Source organism: Neophocaena asiaeorientalis, unplaced genomic scaffold, assembly GCF_003031525.2.
Source record: "Neophocaena asiaeorientalis asiaeorientalis breed wild unplaced genomic scaffold, Neophocaena_asiaeorientalis_V1.1 scaffold58, whole genome shotgun sequence".
Lineage (NCBI taxonomy): Eukaryota > Metazoa > Chordata > Mammalia > Artiodactyla > Phocoenidae > Neophocaena > Neophocaena asiaeorientalis.
In genome coordinates, this window is record NW_020172644.1 from 403048 (window position 1) to 414765 (window position 11718).

General features: G+C 43.5%; 1 long non-coding RNA gene across 1 annotated transcript in view; it reads right to left on the reverse strand.

Moving 5' to 3' along the window:
- Window positions 1-7257: 7257 nt before the first annotated feature.
- LOC112395994 (uncharacterized) overlaps window positions 7258-11718 on the reverse strand; it is a 5144-nt gene continuing 683 nt past the window's right edge. The window contains exons 2-4 of the long non-coding RNA XR_003002479.1: window positions 8651-8832; window positions 8401-8533; window positions 7258-7657 (exon numbers count right to left, since the gene is read on the reverse strand). This is a non-coding gene — a long non-coding RNA (uncharacterized LOC112395994). The remainder of the gene's footprint in view (window positions 7658-8400; window positions 8534-8650; window positions 8833-11718) is intronic.

An 11718-nucleotide genomic window follows, 5' to 3' on the forward strand; every position in this document is an offset into this window, starting at 1 on the left:
GCTCCGCGGCATGTGGGATCTTCCCAGACCGGGGCACGAACCCACATTCCCTGCATCGGCAGGCGGACTCTCAACCACTGCGCCACCAGGGAAGCCCAATAGCTCCATTTTTAATAAAAGGAAGAACCAACCAGGGTGTGTCTGGCTTTCATCTCTGGTGTAAGGGAGACCTGTTGGAAAACCCCTTCTAGTTTAAAGGTTGTATTATTCTTAGCCACTCGATTATCTGATATGAGGGGAAAGTGATTTTTCTCGTACATTCACCTTTATGTTTCTAGTGTTTAAAAAGCCAAGCCAGCAAGCAAAGCAATCGTAGTATGAGAGTGTTTAAAATCACGGTTTTAATGCCAAATAACTGTTAATTTAGTGATGACGATGCTTTTATGGTGATTATAGGCTTCTTTTGGAAATTTGCTAAGGAAACAGGTTCATGACACAAGTCTGGGGAAGGTAAATCTTCAGGTGCAGGTACTCAGGAAACCTCAGCTGGTGAGGAGGATCCTATAAACAGGTGGTGACCCTAACAGTTTATTTGGAGAGGCACAGATGGGGGGAGGGTTCAATAGTCATAGTTTTGAGTAATGGGTAATACACCTAATGACTCAACCTGCGACCTAGTTGAATCTAGCAGCCACCTCTGCAGTTTCTCCAGGACCAGAGACCCGTTCAGCAAGAGCTTGCAGTTCCTCTTACACACCAGCATCACGTCATATACGGCAGGAATTCGGTCTCCCGTCTGTGGTCTACACTCGGGCTTTTCCTCCGCTATCTACAGCAGACCTAATTTTACACTAAGTAGGTGCAGTTATTTTTTATGGCGTCTAATCACTTTCAGCTGTTAAGAACGATGTTCTTTCTGCCTCCCTTCGCGCTGTGAGTTCTCCTTGCCACCCCCGGCAATCTCCGCAGCCTGTGGGTTGAGGCCCAGTCGTCCTCTCCCGTTCCCTGTAGAGATGAGAATTACTGGTCGAAGCTTCCAGCGGTAGGGAATATAGTCACTCTTCCATTTTACCCATTCGCCTCCCGCCCTGGGACCAGCTCGGTCTGTCTGCACCAAGCAGGTTCGTGGGCCGCTGAGCCAAGCCATTCTATTTTTGGAGCTCTCTGCTGAGAGCCGTTTCAAGCAAGGCCATGACGATGTTGTTCTGATGACAGTCCCACACTGCAAAAGTTGCCAGATCTTTCCAGCTCCAGGGGCGCGGTGGCGTGTTTACCTAAGCCTGGAGAGGTGCGGGGGTTGGTCCTGGCCCGGGTGGATCTCTGCTTCGGCGCCGCCAGGCATTGATTGTATTGTTCAGAAGTGCCCAGGACTTAGGGCTGATTTTCCTTCACCAGATCTAAGACAAATCCATCTGAGGGCGAACAAGGAGAAAACGGAGAAGCGGAGAGGTGGGCCGCCGGGCGAGGTAGGGACGAGAGGAGTACTGGGGGTCCCGGAGCCCCCAGCACCTGGGCAGGAGCCGGGTAGTCTCCCTCCCGGGCAGAGCCCTGCGGGCCCGGCGGAGGCGCGGGCTTCGGAAGGCCCCGGGCGGCCTTGGCCGGGAGGGAGCGAGGGTCCTGTTACCCGCGGAGCGCATCTAGACCCAGGGCCCGCTTCTGCGGCGCCCACCCTCCGGCCCGGGTCGCCTGGGCGCACGGCTGCGGCAGGGCCGAGGCAGAGGCAGGGAGTTGCGAGCCGCCGCCGCCCGCCGCGTGCACCCCCTGCATCGCACAGCCTTGGGCAGGTTGTGACTGCTGGGCCTCAACACCTGGAACCCGTTAAAAGCGCCTCCTCCTCACGCCCGGCCTCGGTCTCTTCCCCCACCCCCAGGCTCTCGGGTCCCAGGCGAGCTTTGAATGTATTAATTAAATAAAGCAGGCAGCCCTTGAATCGCGCCAACGCAGGGCGCTCTCGGGAGCGTGAAAGTCCTGGCCTCCGAATCCGCAAAAGAAAAATGTGTGAAAAGAGAATTAGTGAAATTAGGTTAGACCAATAAAACGTGAGGGCTCCAGCACCCCCCTTCCCGCTCCCCCAGCCTGGGGCTAGAAGGGCTATCTGGTCTGATCTATTGTTTCCCGCCCTGGCAGGGGGTTCATTGTTTGATAAATAATTCCCCCTCCATTTTATTCTTTAAAAAAAAAATGGGTATTTGCATAATCACTGCTTTGATGTGGCCAGAAATAGGAGCTTGGTCTCCCCAAGTCTGCTATTGGTAGCGAAGCAACAAAGCTCGATCCAGATCTTTCACTTCGCTGACAGCGTGTGGGGCAGATTGTCAGAAACGGCTGCGTTAAGCTCCTGCCTCCTTTTAAAAAAGGATCCACTTTAATGATTAAACCTAAGGAATGTCCCCAAAGGGGGAAGGCGGTGAAGGACGAGAGTTCTCAGCCCCCTCCACCTCCCTCTGTCCTCCAGCGTTCATTGTTCTCGGCAGTCTCTTTTCCAAAGCCTTTGCGGGCGTGCGCCTCGCTTGGGGCCTCCCCACGTGGCTCGCAGTGGGCACCCGCCGGGGTCCGCCGGGGCCGAGGTCTGCAGGAGCGGTCCTCCTCGTCCCCCACCCGTTTTTCCTTTCCCAGTTTGGTTTACCCAGCCTGGGTGGGGTTCGTCTTATGGAGGACGCCGAAGTGAGCTGCTCTTTGGTCCCTGAGTGGAAACGAGGCGGGTGGGGAGGGCCCCTGGGAACGCAAGATGGGGGCAGTTTCAGATGGTCCCCGACAGGAGAGAGGAGCAAAGAAATTCAGTCATCCGGAAAGCGGATCGAGAAAGCCAGTGTGGCCGGAGCTATTATATCCCTGCACGGCGGCGGGAGTCGGAAGATGGAGTGGGAAAGAGTCCTGATGCTGTGTGCCCTACAATAAATGACTTTTTTTTTTCTTTCCTCTCGGTGCCGGGGTCGCAGGAGGAGGGAAGGCGGTGGGAGTTCTCTGCTTTCACTTCTGCTTTCTCTCTCACCCAGCTTCTCCAAACCCTCAAGCACGAAGGGGGAAAAGCCAACTTGGATTATTGTCTAGGAACGCTATGTGATGAGGCTGGGGCTTCCTGAGCAACCGGACAGCCGCCAGCTCTGCGCTCCAGCCTGGGTAGGTCTCACCTGTGGGAGAAACGCTCAGCCTCCTCGGGGCCCTAAGCCCAGGATTCCGGGGAAGGCGGGGGCGGTGAGACGCAGGCGGGAACGAAGGGGGATCCGCGAAGCACCTGCGCGACCGGGGTCCCATTCCTCTTCTGAGCCCCCGCATCTTACCAAGCTGGACTCCGGGGCATTCTTCAAGTGTCCCACCAGCTTTTGGACTCAGAGCTTCAACAGTTGTTTAGCTCATTGTAACTTCTCTTTTTACTTATCTTTCCTTTTTACTTTTCAAGGCTGTAATTGTATAAGCAATCGTTTTCCTTCATATCAAGTTTCTCACAAAAGTCATACGTCTTATGAAATAGAAGGACTTGGGATTCAAGATTTTTCCCAATGGAAGCATACTTTTAATTTTGTTTGGACTTTGACAATAGCCCTGTAGAGTCATGTTACCTGGTAGACACTGTAGGGTATACTGAATTCCAGAGATGTAAGAAATCAAGAGGCAAAAAGTTAGAGTTATTTCAAAGGACACATCTCCCAGAGAGGCTGTTTGGGCTGTAGCTGGTCTTTCAAAGATTCAAAAACAAGTGTATATCTTCTCTGATCTTGCTGAAGTGTAGAACAGACTGTGCCACCAGTATTTTTCTTCATTCATCCTTCCCTTCTAATGATTCCATTACCACCTTCTCCTTGATTCTCTTCACTCCAGGACCTGGAGGCATACCTGGAGACATTAAACAATGAAGCAAAGAACCAAAATCTTTCACCTATCTTATCTGATCTAGAAACAATTAAGTAAAAGTGCTGAAGTCCACGTTATATGGGAACAGGAACCTTCAAAATAAGCAGAGAAAGCTGGGGGCTGGTTTCCAGGGTAGCAGCTTGCAATAAAGCCTAATTCCTTGTGACAAAGAGGTCATCTTCCTTTTCACATGTGTTTATGATCCCTTTGTGCATTGTATTTTGGCATAAAAGCTTCTATGCTCTGTCAGGCCTCCACAGGCAGCTCTATGACTCTCAAGGGGGTTTATTGCCTCTTTGGTATAAGAATAGCAGAAAGAAGCCAAACTAGTGCCAGTGTGACAAAGGACAACCACACAGGCTTGCCATTGCTTTCTTTCTGTGACATAAATTTTGCTATGCATTGAAATAATTTAAAAATGAGAGATTCTGGGATAACTTTAATTTGATTTTGTGGTTTTTCTTTGTACCTTTCACATCTATTGAAACACTACATGACATGTACAAGAAGATTGATTCATTGTGAGGATATGATCAATTTATCTTTTTGCCTTACTTTCCAGATAATTTTGGAAAAGAAATCAAATGAGGTAAAACCTTTGAAACTGTACGGAGAAAAGTCTAACCATAAACTTTAGATAACTATTGTATTAATGCATTAATACTTCTTTCATTCCTAGAACATGATCAAAAAAATTTTTTTTCTGAATCAAACCTATCTAAACTAATATCTTCCTTAACTCAAAATTTCCATGGCAGCAGCTTGAAATAGACAAAGAAGAAAACATGATTTTGCTGGTGGAGCACTAAAGCAACTCAAAAGTTTTGAGTTCAAATCCAGTATTTCTCTTGAATTAGAAGAAAATGATTTCACCATATCTGCATGACATGGGCACTGCACAGGAAAGCCTTGCCAATAGAGCTCTTGATGGCTTTGCAAAAGAAATTCCTATCATTTTCAGTAGACCTAGGAGGGTCTATATGACATCTTTAGTCTGGGAAGAATCAGAAAGAGTGTAGTGAAAACTGAGTTTTATTTTTTTGTGAGCAAATAATTTAAAAGGGGTTTCAGTTCTACTTGAGTAAAACTGTCCTGGAATCTTAAGACCATTCTGCTCTCCTACATTGGGGAGACTTGTCTAGACTTCCTAGAGTTTTTGTCAGAGCAAAATGGTTCTAAACTATGTAAGATGAAACTGAACTGCTGAAGGCACTGGCCAGAGTACTTCCCTCACCTTCACATTACTCTGAATTTCTCAGATACTCATGTCTTCGATAACAATATGTATAAGATGGTAATGGTGATAACACATTACAAAGCAGGCTGGAGCAAGTCCCTATGGTGGCAACTACTGGTCATAGCTCTCCAGATAATTGCTAGTTCCATCTCTTTCCACCAAAAAGACACCAAAGTTCAATGGTTCCCTTTTCCTACCCCAGCAAAACAAGTGATGTTACAAGATCTTCCGTAAGGGACTAAAAGGAGAGTATTCATAAATGTTAGGCTTCTCAACTTTTTGGTATTCATGACACACTTTAGAATTTTGATAGCATATTTGAAGGGATTGGGAGTCTCCAAATAACATTAAACAAGGTAGCTATGATTACACCACACAGTATCTTCACTGTCTCGCAGAATCTGTAACAGTCACAATCGTCAGCCACTGCCCTTCATCATGGTATCACTGTTTCAGTATTACTATTTCTTGTCCTGATAGCGCCTCCCATATACACTAGGCAATATTCCTGCATGTTTCAGGAAACAGAATTTCATTGGTACTATCTTTACCCTACTCTGGAACTCTTATTCAAAGCCTGTGACTTCATTTCATTCCATCTGGACAAAATCCTGCCACTGGATACTGTGGAGGACATTTCTAGTCTCCATGAATATCTGATGTTCTAACCCTATTGGGCATGCTCAGGCCCCTTACAGTAGGGTGGGGCTCCATCTCTGGTCTCTATCTTCCTCTTCTCTTGAGAGGGTGAGGCCAACATATCAAAGCTCGTTGGGCTTCTGAGTGATCATATAAAGAGTAGTGGTTCTTGTGAGTCACCTCAACTCACAGTGGATGTTACATGAGGGAGAAAAAAACTTGTGAGTTGAAAGCCAGGAAGATTTGAAGGTTGTTGCTGCATCATAAAAACCCACTTTGATTAATATGGAAGTATATTTATTTGAAGACTATATAACTTATTTGTAGCAAAAAAAAAAAGTCTGTAAAACTTGGTGGCTCACCTCTGAATAGTTCGAAGATTCTGTTATAAAAGACAATTTTATTTTTATTTTTGGCCATGCAAGAAAGCTTTATGTCTCAAAGTCTACAGCCATTCTTAGAGTGATTTTTAAAAATCATCTTAACCTTTTTAACTGTACAGTTTAGTAGTTTTAAGTATATTTACAGTGTTGTGCAACCAATCTCCAGAATGTTTTCATCTTGCAAAACTGTAACTCTACACCCATCAAACAACAGCTCCCATTTCTCCTCCTTTCCAACCTCTGGAAGCCAATATTCTTCTTTCTGTTCCTATGAATTTGACTACTTTACATACCTTATGTAATAAAAGCTATTTTTATTTTTAAAGCCTATAGTGTCACTGTCCTCATTTTCTCTATTGTAATAAACTTTAATTTTATTTCTCCCTACTGCTGATGTAGAAGTAAGCATGTATGAAGTTCTGTCATTCACGACACATAACTTTTCTGCTATCTTGTGGGAAATAATAATATGCAGCTGTACTCTCCTTTGTATAGTGTTACTGATTGACTGAAGGCAGTTTTGCAGGAGGGCACCCATTATCTGAAGAGCCATCTATTCTTGATAGAGCCCTGCACGTAATTATGTGTTTGCCCCATCCTATACAGAAAGCGACCGAGGTGCTTCCATAGGTTCTGGGGGTTAGTTTGAAGAGTAGATTGACTCCTGGGGTGCTATGGATAAAACTCACTGTGATAATGTTATTTGATCCTGTTGTACCCAAGCCTGTAAGGGGACAGTAAAGATAAATTACACATTTGGCCAAAGTACTATAATCAGCTTATTAACTTAGAGTATGTGATGAGGCTTTTCATTTTGGGGAAGCCAGAGCACTGGATTGAGTCAAGAGGCTGAATTTGTGGTGAGGGTCCTTTTTGTTACTGATTGGCTGTGTGACCATGAGTAAGTCTCTCAGCCTGACAAGCCTGATAAGACTAGGTATTTCCAAAGTCTTTTCTAGTTCTGATTTTCAAAGTTTTTATAAAATACTATAGGTTTGTTTTTAGAAACACTTTTGGACAAACCCTAACTGTTTTATGTTCGTACGTGTATTTTCAGAAGACGTATCTTCAGAAGAAGAGCTGTGTTGATTTTCAAAAATAGATGAAGACACAAAATTTTAAGTTGCCTTTTATAACTGTGTCTTTAAAAATGGAAACTGGAGGATGGAGAAAGGCAACTGAAACATCCCTCAAGCTATGCTCATATTTAACACCGACATCTAAGACTTGCCGTGCACTTTGAATCCAATCTTGTTTTTTATTCAGCGCTTGCATTGAACAGAAAAAGTCAATCATTTTAGGTACGGATGAAGAGCAAACCTTTAAACAAGATTCTCTCTTTCAAGCTGCCTCTGAGCAGAGGATGACTATTTCTTTTATTCAGAGACATATTTCTTCATCTACCTCCTTTCTCCCTCATCTTTAAAGGTATATCTTGATTTGGGCATCAAGGATCTACAAACACATCACACAAGTAATTTAAAACTGTTCTTCTTGGGGCGAAAACAGATTAAGTCTCAGCTCCCCATGAATAGCTCTGCTCTCTCCTTTTTAATAAAGAAGAGTTAGACTGGACCAGTGCCGATGGCATATTTACCTTCATGAGCTAAAAAAAAAAAAAAAAAAAAAAAAAAAAAAAAAAAAGTTAATTACTGCTCGGAGCAAGTTAGTCTGGCTGTCCTGAGCTGTCTTTTATTAGTTGTCCCCTTCATTAATTTCCCTCACTGGATTTGCTGCTAATAGCTGCCTGGTCCCAGTCAGCTCAAAGCCGCATCTGTGCCATTGAGCAGAAAAGTAGGAGCCTGGCCAAAGGGGGATGGAGATGGCGCGAGGGAGACGCTATTTACAAATCAACTCTTATTAACATGATGGTCTGGTTTGCTGAAGAGGGGAGACGGTGGGCGTCAGAGCAGAGAGCTGTAGAGCAGAGGAGAGGTAGTGAAAGCTGAAGGAATCAGCCCCAAGCATGGCAGTTTGGATTTTTACTTCATTCCTTATGAACTAGTGTTCTCCTAGCTTCACCTTAATGTCAATACTTGTTTTCCAAAGGCTGGATGAAGTATACTACTCTGTCACTGAACTTCATGAAAAACAATAAAAGTATGGATCTTTTAGTAAGGAGGTTTGCTCTTCACCTTACGATGCAGAGACTTTGAGAGATCCAAGTCAACAAATGGGCTTTTTCCTTTTAAAGTTTATACCTCATTTTTAGATACTAATTCAATTGGAGACAGTGTATTGAATACATGTATGATTTGTTTATTCTTGTCCAGTTGTGTACATCGCTTTGGAAAGGTCAAACCATCTTTATTTTCCTCACACTTATCACCAACAGGTATAAGAACTTACCAAGTTATCTTGTTACAGTAAGCTCCAGGAGGAAGTGTGCGCGCATGTGCACACACGCCGGTTCTCATTCTCCAGCGTCTGTAACAGGGCCTCCCATACAGTAGGAGCTCAGCAAGTATTTGTGGAGTTAACGCTGACGAATGAGGAATTTTTTTAATAGACAAAGAACAATCAGTCCCAAATTCCTATTTATATGCATACTCAATTAAGAAACATCTCAAAGCTCTCCCCCCTGCTTTTATTTACTTACTTATTTATTTGGCTGCGTTGGGTCTTAGGTGAAGCATGTGGGCTCTTCCTTGCAGCGCCGGCTTCTCTCTGGTATTGGTGCTCCCGCCTCAGAGTGCTCGGGCTGGGTAGCTGTGGAGCGTGGGCTTAAGTAGCACCTTTCTGTGTGCGTTGTAATATACTTGAGCTTCCATTCACATTGCTCTATCACAGTAAAATAGAAAAGTTAAATTTGAATCCTCTGAGTATCACATGCCTGGGCTTGGGGATCAGTCAGCTTGGGTTCAAACCTCATTTCTAATATTTATTAGCTGTGTGGTCGACTTAATTTTGGCTTTAGTTCCCTATTTCTAAATAGAGCTAAATGAGCTAGTACATGTAATGTGTTTGGCACATAGTAAGTCCCAACAAATGGTTGCTATTTGGTTATTCTTTGGAAATACACGTGTACCAAATGTGAAACCAAGGGTAGTCACCAGTTACAGCCTTTAAATTGTTTAATAAATAATGCACTGTAACGTACCTTCTCTGATAAATCTCCACTTTGATTATTTTTGCAAAAATTTGCACGTCCTTCAAGTGTCAGGTAGCCTAAGCAATGTTTGCCCAAGTTGTTCTATCAGGAACTTGGAGTAAGCTGTGTCTAGTTCGAGCGGGTTTGAGACGACCGACCCTCCAACTGGGCATGTGCGAGTGTCCACTGGTGACCCTGTGATGTCAGAGGGCCAAAACCTCCACCCTTACAGCATGCTAACCGCCGTTTTCCTCCACGAAGAGGCTTGTTATTGAGTTGCACCTGTGGCATCTACAGGGCAGGACAAGTACCTCACCTTTTCCTTATCTTCAGTCACTTTTCCCCACGCTCCCCATGCCTCAGCTTTATCCCATAAATATTCCGAGCCCCTCGCCTTGGGGGAGGCTGACTTGAGACTTTTTCTTCTTTGTCCTCACTTGGCTGCCTCCTGAATAAACCTTTTGTCTGATGCAAACCTCCACGTCTCAGCATTTGGCTTGCTGGACTTTGGGGCAAAGGTCAGTAACAAATGAATATGGTATTTTAAATATAAAAATTATAGACTTCGGATTTTTAGTTATTGCAAAAATAACAGAGAACAAACTAGTGGTTACCAGTGGGGAGAAGGGAGGGGAAGGGGGAGGAGGGGCAATATAGGGGAAGGGGAGTAAGAGGTACAAACTATTTGGTATAAATTAAGTTACAAGGATATATTGTACAACATGGGGAATATAGCCAATATTTTATAATAGCTATAAATGGAATGTAACCTTTAAAAATTGTGAATCACTATGTTGTACATCTATAACTTATATAATATTGTACAGCAACTTACTTCAATAAAAAAATAAAGTAATAATTGAGAAAGGTAAAAAACAACATGAGTTCTATTGAAGTATCAAGGAAAAATCCAGATTAGTAAAAATCTAGAATAATCGTAATTACCATTGATTTTAGAATGACATTATTTATAGTTAATAACTATAATTAATGTATTTATTTGGAGAATGAAATAAAATGCTTCATCATTTGATAATACATCGTAGAACAAGAAAGGAGCCTATGTGGTGTGGTTTTGGAGGGGTTGTTTCAAAAATTAAAAAGCAGATACCCCTTGAACCCGAAATTCTATTTTTAGGAAGTTATTCTACAGAAACTCTTTTTTTTTTTTTTTTTTTTTTTTTTTTCAGTACGCGGGCCCCTCCCTGTTGTGGTCTCTCCCGTTGCGGAGCACAGGCTCCGGACGCGCAGGCTCAGTGGCCATGGCTCACCTGCTCAGCCACTCCGCGGCATGTGAGATCCTCCCGGACCAGGGCAGCACGAACCCGTGTCCCCTGCATCGGCAGGCGGACTCTCAACCACTGTGCCACCAGGGAAACCCCCAGCACCATTTATTGAAGAGACTATCCTTTCCCCATTTGAATGTTCTTGGTGTCCTTATCAGATTAGTTGACTGTATTTCTGGGATCTCTGTTCTGTTCCATTGGTCTGTGTGTTTGTTTTTATGTCAGTACCATACTCTTGATTACTATAGTTAAGCAATATAGTTTGAAATCAGGAAGTGTGATACTTCCAGCTTTGTTCTTCTTTCCAAGATTGCTTTGGGTATTTGAGGCCTTTAGTGGTTCTGTAAGAATTTTAGGATTTTTAAATATCTCTATGAACAAAGCCTTTGGAATTTTGATGGGGATTGCATTGAATCTATAGATTGCTTTGGATAGTATAGACATTTTAATATTAATTCTTCCAATTCATGAACATAGGGTGTCTTTGCATTTATTTGTCTCTCTTTCAATTTCTTTCTACAATGTCTTATAGTTTTCAGTGTATAGATCTTTTACTTCCTTGGTTAAATTTATTCCTAAGTATTTTATTTTTTTTGATGCTATTGTAAATGGGATTGCTTTCTTAATTTCTCTTTCAGGTGGTTTACATCTCTCTATTGAAACTCTCAGTTTTGTTCATACATTGTTTTACTGAATTTGTCACACGGTCTGTGTGCTCACTGAATTGTACTCACTGAGCATCCTTAGAACAATTATTGTATTTTGAATTCTTTGTCAGGCAATTCATAGATTTCTATTTCTCTGGGGTCAGTTGCTAGAGAATTATTGTGCTTCTTTGATGATATCATGCTTCCTTGACTTTTCATGCTCTTGCTTGAAGTCTTACATTGCTGTTTTCACTTTTTTTTTTTTGCTGTTTTCACTTTTGAAGAAGCAGTCACCTCTAGGCTTTAGTGACTGGCTTTAGCAGAGAGATACTTTCACTTGATAGCCCAGCCAGAGGTTCTGAGGCTTTTCCAGACCTTTTCTATGGGTGTGCCTGCTCCACACTTTTTGTTCCTTCTTGGGGAAGTTCCTAAGAGTGTATACCTTCTCTCAGTCCTGCAAAGCCTGGTGTTGAAAGTGTCCCATTTGTTTTCCCTGATGAAGTGTTCTGAAACGCTCTAGTCTGTGAGTCTTCATCTAATCTTGCAGAATTAGACTGGCTTTCTGCGCTTGCTTGCTAGTCATCTGCAAGTACTTGTTCTCACTGTCCACAGAAGATGGCTACGCGAGGAGGGGGGCAGTTAG